General features: G+C 49.9%; 1 long non-coding RNA gene across 2 annotated transcripts; it reads right to left on the bottom strand.

Moving 5' to 3' along the window:
- Window positions 1-239: 239 nt before the first annotated feature.
- On the bottom strand, window positions 240-5,581 carry LOC135304008 (uncharacterized). 2 transcript variants are annotated; one of them, XR_010365443.1, is made up of 3 exons: window positions 5,214-5,581; window positions 1,197-1,267; window positions 240-950 (listed from the first exon to the last, which is right to left on the bottom strand). It is a non-coding gene; the product is annotated as an uncharacterized LOC135304008 (long non-coding RNA). The 2 variants fall into 2 exon arrangements; XR_010365442.1 differs by having other exon boundaries at window positions 240-1,267.
- Window positions 5,582-13,361: the final 7,780 nt, after the last annotated feature.

Raw genomic sequence — 13,361 nt, 5'->3', positions numbered from 1 at the left:
CTGACACTCCTGTTTTCAATCTCATCACTGCCAGCCTGGAGTATCAGTAATGGGTAATAATCAGAGGGCTGAATCAGCCCAGGCAGTCTCTCAGTAATATCCCGTACCTGGGCCCCAGGGAGGCAACAGACCTCTCTGTGGGGTGGGTCTGGTTGACATATGGGGCCCTCTGTTCCTTTCAGGGATAAAGAATTACTTTTTCCAGCCTTTCAGGCTTGATAGAGCAGTTTTTGAAAATGTTTTCTCTCTGGATGCCAAGGCAGCATAGTGTTGTTGTTAGTTCTGCTTTGTCTTCTCTGCACAGCCTGCAACATGCTTAGAAACAAAGCACTACATGGTATAGAGCAGCGTCTTCTTGAGGACGAGGAAAAGAGAAGCAAATCAGCAGTGCCTGTGTCTGCACAGAATGCCACAGAGGAAGAAAGAACCAAATGCAAAACAACAGTCATCCATGTCTATGCAGACTGTCACAGAGGAGGAAGAAACCAAAAGCGCCATCAACGTCTCCACACAGACCATCACCAAACCAGAACAGCCTGAACCAGTAGCAGCTGCCCCCATTCAGAAGACAAAATCAAAGAGCAAATCAGTCCACATAGTGACTGATGAGGATGCAGCAGGACCCTCACACCCAGCAGAAGAGACAGAGCCCAAAATCATTACTTGTTCTTTGTCCCTGGGTGAGCTGCGTGACCTGTGGAGGGAATTCACCCACCAGATGAACGAGTCCATCCTGACCTGGCTGCTCTGCACCTGGGATGCTGCAGGGGTGATGGCTGAAGTACAGGTATGGGGAAGCTTGGCAAATTGATTACATCACGCTTCCCCAAACCCGCCAAAGGAAACACTTCGTGTTGACCATGGTGGAAGCAACCACAGGACGGTTGGAAACCTACCCCTTGCCTCATGCTACTGCCCAGAACACCATCCTGGGCCTAGAAAAGCAGGTCCTGTGGAGACATGGCACCCGTGAGAGAAATTAGTTGGACAACAGGACCCATTTCAAGAATAGTCTTATCAACACTTGGGCCAGGGAACATGGTATTTAATGGATATATCGTATCCCCTATCATGCACTAGCTGCTGGGAAAGTTGAACAATGTAACGACTACTTAAGACTACCCTGAAGGCACTTGATGGGAGAACCTTCAGAATTGGGAATTGAACTTAGCAAAAACCACCTGGATGGTCAATACCTGAGGGTCCATCAATCGAGCTCTTTCTGCCCAGTCTGAACTCCTGCACACAGTGGATGGAGACAAAGTTCCTGTGATACACATGAAAGGTATTTTAGGAAAGACTGTTTGGATTAATCCCACTGCAGGCAGGGGCAAACCCATCCATGGGAATGATTTTGCTCAAGGACCTGGATACACTTGGAGGGTAATGCAGAAGGATGGGGAAACAAGGAGACCTAATTTTAAGTGAGAACTGTGTATAAAGTTTCATTCTATATTTATATATATATATATATATATATATAATTTGTAAGAGGGCATTGGTTTGGGTATAAATGGTATTAGAATAAGTGGTGGATTATGTCCTAGGTTACAATATAAAGATGTATTTTATTCCCATCCTCAAGAGCTATTGAAACCAGGAGGGGCACTGTTTTTACCTTATCTCCTGCTAATGGGCCCATCAATGCCTTGCCACTCACATGACTCAGAGATAATTCCCTCCAGGAGCCATTTCTGTTTAATGAGCAATCAAGGACCCACCCCATGACACAGAATGATATCAGCCCATTGTGAGATGCTCTGCCCAGGGGGGAGAGCTAAGCATCCCCACCTGGATATAATTTGGGTTTTGGGACAGAACAAGCTGTCCTTACCCACTGGTTTCCAGAGGATAAGAGCTACTAGATCTTTTCTACAGCATCACCACTTCAACAAGACCATTTCATCTGGGCTGCTACCAACACCCAGACTAGCAGGGTGTCAGGTTGTATTCTGATACTGTCAGTGTTTTTTTCTTTTGCATCATTGCATGTATTTTGGGTTTTTCATCTTTTCCTAATAAACTGTATTTCTGACTTGGAGTCTCTCACTGGTTTTGCTTTCAAAGCAGAATATATATATAATATAATAAAACAATCTATTTTATATCTATGTCATTAAAAATTGATAATGTGAAATAAGGCAGACAATGCTAATATGTCAGCTTTGGCTGCTCACTGTGACACTAAATGCCATACAGAAAAGAACTGGCCAAGACCCAACTGTCAGTTGTAAACTTTGTGAGATTGTATACAACAAATAAAAAAGGAAGGGATGAAATTGGCTATTTTTATAGGATTTGCTGATACTGTGACGTGGAATGCTTTGTCTGTTAGTGTGAAAAATACAATTATTAAGTCTGCTGGGTTTTTCATGTTCCAGACAATCCACAAGCTGCAGGATTGGTTGAACAGGTGAAGGGGTTGTTAAAAGAGCAGTTGAAAAAATGAGGAGATGGGAACCTGTCCCCATGGTGAACCCATCTCCCAGATGTGCTCCATTCCTTAACAGTGGCCCATTGGGGAAATGGAAACCCCGTGGCTGTGCACAGCTGCACCCAATTTGTACCCATGGACAGAGAGACTTGGACTGCCTGGAAAATTGTTCTGGGTGTGATGGCCCCTGGCAGGGCCAGCCCAGAGGCTGGAGGGCTGGACCTTCCTGCTTGGAATTATTTAGCATAAATGAGAAGAAAATGAGAGTTATCCATACAGGAACAGGAATTCAGATTCCTCCAGGACATTTTAGTTTGGTAACTGCCCACTTGCAGCTTGGCCTTGGAAAATGTTCATGTCATGGGAGGAGGAACTGATGCAGATTATCAAGGAGAAATTAAAGGAAATGTGTTAAACAACAGTAAACAAAATTGGATTGTTCAATCCCATGGCAGGGTATCACAATTATTGATATGGTCAGTTTTTAAAACAATTGGGAAAAAAGGATATCCATCTCAAATCACTGCTGTTGGTGGAGATAAAGGGTTTGGATCCAGCAGTCCTAATAATGGAGGCAGAGTGTGGTTCCAGAGGCCAAAAGGGCCTCCTGAGGCAGCTGAAGGAATAACAGCTCCTGGGAAAGACAGCACTGTTTGAATCCTGAAACCTGGGCAGGAACAATGGCAATGTGTCCCTGCAGCCGGGTGTTCTGTGTGAGAACAAGCAGATATTATATGATGTTGTTTTACACATCCTGCCGGACCAAATCTCCCTGTTTGCCTCAAAGGCCCCTTTGGAAAATGCTCTGATCCACGGGGCTCCATGTGAAGGCTGCTGTGGCACTGAGGGACTTCCAGACAAATTCCATCCAGGAGCCTGGGTGCCCTCAGGGACTGGAATCCAGCCTCCTTCTTGCCAAAGGGGAAAGAGCCCCACCAAGCTTTGTTACCCACAGACACTGTGCTAAAGCTGAACAGCAAAGGACTTTGGGGGCATTCTTCTGAAATTAAAAAGGTGCCAGCTCCATGGACAACAGAATTATTGCTCTTATCCCAAATGAGACTGAGGAAAAAGAATGATTAACCGTGTCACTGAAGTACTGCTGATGTCTATAAGTTGTATCTTGAGAGTCAGCCAGAATCTTTGTTTGCCACAAACATCTCTAGAGTTTCACCAAGGGATTGGTCATAAAAATTGTTATGAAAATTTCAATATCAAAATAGCCAAAGTACTCAATGTCGCTAATTGCTGAGTATGTTCTCAGCTGTAGCTGGGAGGAATGGGGCTCCCTTGGAAAGCCCACTGTGTGGGGTGGCCAGAACTCTGTCTGTGGGCTCTGCCTCATAACAGAGGCAATGAAGGGACGGTTGCAGGAAACTGTGCTGTGGAACACAAGAACACAATGATCAGTTTGACAGGATTCACTAAGATTTCCCTTCAGGAGAAACTGAACTGTGTTCTAGTTACAGAGGCCACAGTGTGAGAGGATTTCTGTGCTTCACCATCACTCCCAATGTCAGTACAACTTGGGATGCTGGGGCAGGTCCATGTCAGTGTCACACCACTCCCAGCTACAGGGCCACCATTTAGGGTCCTTCAGCAACAACCACAAGGAAGAACTGGGGCCCAGAGAATTTCCCTCCAAGGAGTGCCTTGGTTTTTAGAAAGCCAAAAATTCCGGTTCACGCTCTGCCCCATGGGCACTGCCTTATACTGTGGAGTTTACAGTAACGAGATAAATTGATTATTAGAAGAAATAGGAAATGATACTATGAAAATATCCAATAGCACATCCTGTGAGCTCCAACAAACACGAATGGGGACTCAGCAAAACCGTATGGCCTTGGATTATCTGCTTGATGGCCAAGGAGGAAGCTGGGTTATAATGGTACAGGGATGTTGCACTGCTATCAGTGCTGGGTTTCAAGTCAAACAGTCAGGAATCACCTTGACAGGAAAAAAACAGTAGAAGAGTAGAAAAAAGAAGAAAATGCTTTTGGGTGGGATTGGTTTCATGGCTGCCAAATTGGAGGATGCTGCAAAATGAATTTCTGACAGTGTCTCTCATTGCAGTGTGAGCACTTGGTGTGTTATGATTCCATGTTAGAGTTGTTGTGACAATGTGTGCTAGAAATGGAGTACTGAGACGTGTCTAAATAGAGACACAGTCTCAAGAAAAAATGGGATTTGATAAACTAACAGAGAATAGCAACTAATTAGGGTTGTTTTAAAAGGAATGTGAATTATAGTTCTGGGTAATGAACTTGAACACACTTAGTTGAAGAACAAGAGGCCATGCCTGTATGCCTAATACCTAAATCTAAACTGTGTTATTGAAATAATTGTTATAAAGGTTGTAGTTCATCTGCAGGTTACAGGACCCAATTAAAGTCCTGAGTCCTTAACACTAGGTCCTGGCTGAGGCCTGAACAGCAGGCCCTGAGCTGAAGCTGACCTCTAAATAAACCTTCCAACCAAAGATTATCTTTGTATCTGCTTATTAATGAATCATTTTTAGCACTATGATCTTTGTAGCTATTCATTGGTGAAATGTGGATTTACCTTTCTGTATTTAAAAATTGGACAAGGCCCCATCTGGCCTTGTCTGGAGATGAATGGTCAAAGTCACTTCCCTTGGTTCCTCCTTGGGCCCTGGCCAGACTTTGGGAGGAACCCAAGAGGAGGATGAAACCAGATGTTCCCACACTAGAAGTGCTGTCAGTTTGTTCATTCAGCACTGTCAGAGCTGGGCCCTCTCACAGCGAGGTTGGAGCCTCACCTGTGGCTGGAGGCACCTTCAGGAATTCCCAGTGTCCAGGAGTGGCTCTGCAGTCCTTGGCTGGGACAGCTTCCCCTGCTGCTGTGTGGATCTGGGGGATGGCAAAGCCTGAGGGGAACTGGTGCTGCATCTTTCTTAATCACTGCAGGCAATCTTTGGTGGTGATCATTGAGTGCATTGCTGACCTGCTCCTATTGTAATTATTTTCAAATAATTATGTACTTTACTTTTGTATTTTTTGCAGATTTCCCTTATATAAATTACACAATTCCTTCATTTGGTATCTGTGTCTTTGGTGCTGATCCTGCCCACTGGCAAAACGGACCCTGTGGGCTCCACAGAACCAAGGGGCCCTTGTGACACTGCAGGGCCTCGTGTTACCTAGGGACCATGGTGACCCTGTGGGGCTTCATGGAACCAAGGAGCCATTGTGACACTGTGGGGCCTCATGGAACCACGGAGCGCATTCTGACACTGCGGGGGATTCATGGTGACAAGGCTCCATTGTTTTCATCTCCCTGGCACTGCCCAGTTCAGCCTTTCCCTGTCCCAGCTCAGCAGAGCAGCAGAGTCAGGTCTGGCCCTGCAGCAGGAACTGCAGGCACTGGAGGTCAGGGACAGCCATTCTGGGTCTGGAATGCTCAGCAGATGCTCAGCTCGAGCAGCTCCTGCAGCCCCAGGGCCAGCCCCACTGCCCAGCCCAGCAGCAGAGTTGGCCCCGGGGCTCCTCAGGCAGCTCCTGCTGGCCCAGGGACAGGGCAGCCTCTTGCCAGGGCTCCTCTGCACACCCACGGGCTCCTGCTCTGCTCCTGGCCCATGCCAGCTGCCCTCAGAGCCTTTCCCAGGGGAACACGTCTGTGCTGGCCCCAGCAGCCATTGCTGCAGCCCCTGCCCTGCTGCCCAGAGCCCCGAGCTGGGGCTGCTGCTCTGCAGAGCACGAGGGCTGTGCTGCCCGGGGCCCTGGGCTGCCTCTGCTGGGCTCTGCTGCTCAGCCTGGCACACAGAGGCAGCTGATGGTGCTCCCTGCACTGACCCCCTCCCACACAGGCTCTGCGGGGCAGGGAGGGGGCTCAGAGGTGCCTGCCTTGTGCCAGGGCTGCCAGAGGGGCTTGGGGCTGCCCTGGATCCTCCTGGGGGAGTTCCCTGAGGGTCAGAGGAGGCAGTGCCCAGACTCCTTTCCCTGGGCCTGCTGTGTCCCTGGGCTGCAGAGCTCTCCTGGCTCACAGCAGACATTCAGTCCTGGATCTCGGGGTGACCCCAGCCTGGCCAGGCCTGTGCCCAGTGAGCTCCACTCCCTGCTGGTCCCTGGCACACACTGTCCCTGCGGGTCCCCTGTGTTCTCCTGGCAGCTCCCAAGGCCCTCCAGAAAAACCTTCCCCTGCCATCAGCCCTGGCACAAGCTGCAGAGCCCCTGGAAGGTTCAGCACAGACCATTCAGCATCTGATGGGCACTGGCCACCAACAAGCAAAACCTGACCCAGACCTGAGTCCCCTGAAGGCCCCAGGGAGACCCTGATCTCATCCCACTGAGCTCTGGGAGAACAAAGGAACACAAGAAGCCTCTTGAGAGTCCTGAGAGTGACTCTGGAGGGGAGCAAAGCCTTCCTGCCCTGCGCTCAGGAGATGCCCTTTGCTGGTGGAGCTGCTGTGCTGGAGCCCAGCTGTGTCCCAGCAGTGCCCATGGCCTGTCCCTGCCTGAGGGCACAGCACGGACATGCAGCAGGACAGTGACCAAGCTGCCAGAGCACTCCGGCCTCGCACCCACAGCAGGGCTGGGAAGGAGAGTGTGGAGCTGGGAGGAGCAGATGTGGAAAGAGGCAGGGCCATTGTCCCTGGCTGTGTTGCTGTGCTGGGAACCTATTCCCTCCACCTCTGCTCACAGGCACTGCCCCTGCAGAGCCAGAGGAGGGCTGAGGAAATGCCTTGGACACACAGGTCAGGACAGCCACTGGTTTTTATTCAAATGCACAGAGAACAAGTCTCCTGAAGGTCTTTGTGTTGCAAAAGAAAAGTAGATGTTCATGTAGAAAGACTCAGAATAGTACTACAATATTTATTTAAAAAATTATAACACTGGAAAAAAGAATAAGAAAAGGTCCCAATGAAAAAACTGACAAATAGAAAAATAAAGGCCAAGATTGTAAAGAGTTACATTCTGAATATTCTGAAGCAGAAAAGACAGAGTTTCTTGTCCCTGAAAAGATAGGGTCATAATTTTCCGCAGGGTATCCTTGAGCTCCTGGTTCCTCAGGCTGTAGATGAGGGGGTTCAGTGCTGGAGTCACCACTGAGTACAGAACTGACAGGGCCAGATCCAGGGATGGGGAGGAGATGGAGGGGGGCTTCAGGTGAGCAAAGATAACAGTGCTGATAAACAGAGAGACCATGGTCAGGTAGGGAGGCAGGTGGAAAAGGCTTTGTGCCGTCAGAGGGGATCCTCAGCATAGCCTTAAAGATCTGCACATAGGAGAAAACAATGAACACAAAACAGCCAATTGCTAAGGAGACTGAAAACACAATGAGCCCAAGTTCCCTGAGATAGGATTTGGAGCAGGAGAGCTTGAGGATCTGGGGGATTCCACAGAAGAACTGGCCCAGGGCATTGCCATGGCACAGGGGCAGGGAAAATGTATTGGCCATGAGCAGCAGAGCATTGAGAAAGGCACTGGCCCAGGCAGCTGCTGCCATGTGGGCACAAGCTCTGCTGCCCAGGAAGGTCCCATAGTGCAGGGGTTTGCAGATGGACACGTAGTGGCCGTAGCACATGATGGTCAGGAGGGAAAACTCTGCTGAGAAGAAGAACAGAAAGAAAAAGAGCTGTGCAGCGCATCCTGTATAGGAGATGTTCCTGGTGTCCCAGAGGGAATTGTGCATGGCTTTGGGGACAGTGGTGCAGATGGAGCCCAGGTGGCTGAGGGCCAGGTGGAGCAGGAAGAAGAGCATGGGCATGTGCAGGTGGTGGCCGCAGGCTACGGCGCTGATGATGAGGCCGTTGCCCAGGAGGGCAGCCAGGGAGATACCCAGCAAGAGGCAGAAGGGCAGGAGCTGCAGCTGCCGTGTGTCTGCCAATGCCAGCAGGAGGAAGTTGCTGATGGAGCTGCTGTTGGGCATTTCTTCACTCTCAGCATGGTAGACTCTTGAAAGAAGACATTGACAAGTTGGGGCCAACTTCTTTTAGTCAGTGATTTTCTATTTAATTGGAAATCCCTAGAAAATTACTTTTCTTCTTGTGAGGGAACTTTCCATAACTATTTTGAGTTTGGGTTTTTGCTGCTGATGAGTTACTGCCTCATCCTCAGCATTGCTGTCAGCTAGAACACTGGGGAGCCCAGAAGGAAAACAGGGCTCCCTGTGCCCCAGTGCAGTCAGACCTGCTGGTCCCACACAGGTGCCCTTTGCTCATTACATCGCCCTATATTTCAGAGTGATTGCACTTCAAATTCAAATCCTTGCAATTAAAATGGACATTTTGAAGTCTCTAGATTCAAAGTCATTTTCTCTATACTCTTCCCTCTTTCCCTGTGCACCTGAACAGGAAGGGAAACCAAGGGTTGGTCTGGCTCTCTGCTGCTGGAATTGTGCCTACTGGGAGCTGTTTCTCTCTACCCAAGTCTTGTCCCTGCCAGTGCTGCCAGAGCCCAGCCCAGCCCCAGGGACTCAGCTCTGCCCTGCAGACCCCTCCCAGCACAGGGCACTGCCCAGGGGCATCTCCGTGGCAGCAGGGCCTTAAGGGCAGGCCAGACAAACAGAGATGCTGCAAGCCAAGGTGCTGCTGCTGCTGCCTGCTGCCCTGCCCTGTCCCTCTGAGGGTGCCCAGGGCAGCCCCGTTCTGCAGCACATCCTCCCACAAAGCAGAAACAGTAGCAGAGCCATCCTTACAGTCACATCAGTCCTGTTCTGGGTCAGCTTTAGGAGATCCCTGCAGCCACAGACTGGCTGTGTCAGAAGTGGTGAAGATTTCTCCATGAACGAGCTCAGAATTGTCCTTGCAGCTGCTCTGAGCCTCTGTCTACTTCACTGCTCTCAGGTACTGTCCTTGCAGGCAGTGCCCTCAGCCCTGCTGGGCTGGGAGAGGAGCTGCTCATCAAGAGAAATGTTTTTTTGAAGCTTTTTTTGATTACGAGGAGCCCAGCCCAGCTCAGCAGCACAGACACAGCACAAGGACTTTAATGACCCTCTGGGGACTTGGGTGTTGTTTACATCAGACTCAGTCCCTGAGAGAGCATTCAAAAAACTTCTCAAGAACTGAAAGTCAAATTAAAACCCCAAAGTTTCTTGAAGTTTTAATAAGTCCCTCTGAGAAAGTGTCTCCAGTTAGAGCAGGTTCCGGTTAGAGCAGAACACTGGAGGCAGTGATGACAGCTGGGGACAAACAAGGCAAAGGTGTCTCTGGTGCTGAGTAAACCTGGATGTGTTTCGGGAATGCAAAGGGCCAAGGCCTGAGCCCCAGCCCCTGGCCAGGCACATCCTGTCCCTCCCTCCTTGCTCAGGGCTCTTCCCAGGATGGGCACTGGGATGTGGGGATGTGCAATGCCAAGGGCAGCACCATGGGGCAGCCCCTGCCAGGCTGCTGAGCAGGGACAAGGAGGCAATGAGGCCCCAGGCCTGCAAGGGTCACTTGTCCCCTGCTCCTGGCTCAGGCCCAGGGCCAGCAGCCATGGCCAAAGTGCTGCCCAAGTTGGCTCTGTCAGGGCCTTGCAGCTGCTGCCCATCCCTGTGCCCTGTGCAGCCCAGGCTGTCCTACCGTGTCCCTGCCCTGTGCCTCTGTCCCTGCAGGCTGTCGTCATCCCCCAGCTGCCCCACCTGGCTGGCCCCTTCCTTTGCTGACAGCTCTGCCTCCTGCCCGCCTCTGCCTGTCCACACAAAGCCTTGGGCTGACCCAGACCCATTCTGGGGGACATGTTGCACCACAGCCCTGCCCTGGGAGAGAAATTCCTTTCTCCTTGCTTCCAGTCTGGACCTCTCCAGGTGATTCTCTGTGGCATGATTTTTTCTCAGGCTTTTTCATACAATGAAGAAGAGCTCTACCATTTCTGAAACCATCCTTCAAGCCCTCTCAGGCTACTCCTGTTCTGTCATTAGTCTTCACACCACTGAGCCCTGGGCCATCAGTCTCTCTGGGTCATGTGCTTGAGGCCTCCTAACCCCATCTTGGAAGATTTTTGTGTCCTTTCAAGGTCCTTTCAGATTAAAACATTGTGGTCATAATCCAAGAAAAATTGAAATATTTTTATAGTGGCAGAGAAAGGGACGTAGCCTTTAAAATGCTCAAGGATATGCTTAGATTTGAGATAAGAAATAAATATTTTGTGATAAGGTTAAGAATTTGTAAACAGGTCATCCGTAGACATGAATACCCCATTCCAAAATGTGTTCAAGGTCAGGATCTTTGACCATCTGTTCCAGTGGTAGTTGTGCCTTCCCACAGAAAGAGGGCTGCAGTAGATGATATTTTAGGGCCATTCCAATTTGAAAAACAGAAGATAAAAAACAAATTTATGAAAGTTCTGACACCTCCTCATGAAAGACTCACCAAGGGGGTCAATGGCAGAGCTTTCCAGCATGACCTTGCCAGTTGAGCATGGGGGGTTCTGCATTGGGTCTGAGATTCATGATGGAAATCCACAAAGGTCATCTGGGGAATGTGCAACATTTCCCATGTGATGCCTAAGAAAGGCCCACAGGAAGGGAAAGGGTGGCACTATGGTGCTTTGTGAAAGAACAAACATGAATCAGCAGGGAAAAGGGGATGAAAGAGCTGGTCATGAGCAAACATGCGTCCCTGGCTATGCCCTACAGCTGATCCCCACAGCCTGTGGCATTTTCCTAAACCCCCATTGCCAGGAACTGTCTGGAACAAGGGAGCTCTGGGTACCAAGGAATGTCCAAGTGCCAGATACTGGAGTGGGGACCACAAATCATCAGGTCCTGTGTCCTTTGGGGGCCCAGGCACTGGTGAAACTGGTGTGTGTGTGCACACAGCACTGGTGTGGGGGGCTGGTGTAACCACCAGGGAACATCAAACCAGAGCAACCAGTGAGCAGCAGAGGCCTGAGAGCTGCTGTGTGAGATCCACTCCTGCAGGGATCCACATGGTCTGGGTGTCTCTGCAGCTCTGCCTCTCCTCCTGCCATGGCAGAACACACAAACAGCCCATCCCTGTGTCTTTTCTCCACTGACTGTGCTTTGGCCTGGCCTGGAAACTACCCGAGGTCTCTCCCAGGAGGAGTCCCTGTGCATTTCCCTCCCCCATGCCTCTGCCCTTCCTGATCCAGCAGTGGTGGGGCAGGGAGAGGGCTGGCTCTGACAGGGCTGTTGTGGTTTAGGAATGGTGCTCTCCAATTTCCTACTCCCACTACAAAGACCAGGTGTCTCCCCAGATTGATATTCCCACCATTGTCCCCCACACCACAGGGGCTTTGCCTGCCTGGCCCTGCTTGATCTCAGACACGTTTCACAGTCAGGGATAACCTGGAGATGGTGTCCATGGTTAAATCTACCCCTTGCTCATGAGCCCATCTGGAGGTTGCATCTCTGCCCTGATGACTTGAGGTGTCCAGCAATAACTCACCTTTGTGTGGCCAGTCCAGACCCAGCTGAGACACTTTAATCCTAGCAGCCCCATCCTCCTGTCCATTGTTTCGATGCTCTTCAGTGCCTGACTCTTGGGCACGTGAGCATCCATAGGAGGGACTTTCACAGCCAACTTCTCCCCTGGGCAATGATGTCTTGCCCCGGTCCAGCAGCCCAGATGGGTTTCCCTCTGCACTGCCAATTGTCCCTTTTCCATCATTCCAGCCACCCCACAGAGCATTTCCCACCATCCCTGAGTCAGTGCAGAGGTGCAGCGCTGGCCATTTCTCTCCCTCAGAGCTCCGGGTATGGTCCCAGTGCTGCAGTGACTGTAGGAAAGGGGACCCACAATGGGACATTTCTTGGTCAAATACAGACAGAAAGAGTGAGAAACTGGCTGTGACTTGGGTTTTGGCCTCACAGCCCCTGCCGTGGTTTGCAGGGAGCTGCAGTGTGGCACAGCCCTGGCTGTGCCCTGCGGTGCTGGCCTGGGAGAAGGTGTAGGTGCCAGCTGGCCCAGGGAGCTGCAGCGTGTGGGGAATGAATCCTTCCTGGTCTCCTGCCCCAGGGTGACACTGCAGGGCCTCATGGAGCCAAGGGGCCATTGTAGCACTTCAGGGCCCCATGGAATTAAGGGAACTATTTGGACATTGCAGGGCCTTGTGGGACTGAGGCTATTGTGACACTTCAGAACCAAGGGGCCACTGTGAAACTACGGGGCCTTGTGGAACTGCTATTGAAATCGCCCAAATAGAAACTTTCTAACACAGTTTGAGTATTAGAAAGCAGCTATTCTTTACTGCAGTGCTGATCACTAGGAGGATCCTTCCTCCATTTGAGTGCCCCGAGCATCAGGTGAGCAGAGGTTTTATCACACACACTGATTACATATTCGTGAGCTGTTCCCTTGTGGTGGCCTACAGCTGGCCTGTAGGCCTCATAGAAAAAACAATTCCAACTTTATAACTGAAATAAGTGATTTATTATATAATTACCTAACTTATGTAATTTGACCAGTAAGAGCAGGCCCAGGCTGTTGGGGACTCAGGCTACGTTGGCTGGTTAGCCGAATAGTAACTGGCTCAGCCTATGAGGATTAACCTCATGGGCTTTCTTATCTATATAAGAAAGATCTCAATAAAGCTGGCTGTTGCTGCATGAACACAGAGTGTCGAGTCGTCTGTCTCCAAAACTGTGACCCCATTGGTGACCCCAATGTGATCATAATAGCTGCTGCCAAGAGAGCGGGGAACAGACGGGGTAGCCAAGAGTGTGGGAATCTATAAAATTTGGTTTTGGGAAAGCTGTGAAAGGTCGGCCTCAGAGACAGCAGAACTGTGATTAGAGCTAAGCAGTGGCCATAAAATAAGTTAGCAGAAAAATTATGTAAAAAGTTGAAAAATAAGGACAAATGGAACAATGGTCTGTGTATTAATGCTTGGCTAGAATAACTCCCTAAGTTGCAGAAAAGTATATCTAGCAAGATATTAGCAAGTTCTAAGCTTAATAATGGAGCTCTGTGCATTGTGTTTTAAGGTTTACAAACAGGTATTGTATTCAAAATAAGCAAGCATTG

The sequence above is a fragment of the Passer domesticus genome, chromosome 6, assembly GCF_036417665.1.
Source record: "Passer domesticus isolate bPasDom1 chromosome 6, bPasDom1.hap1, whole genome shotgun sequence".
Taxonomy (NCBI): Eukaryota; Metazoa; Chordata; class Aves; order Passeriformes; family Passeridae; genus Passer; species Passer domesticus.
This window is presented reverse-complemented; position numbering and strand designations above follow the sequence as displayed.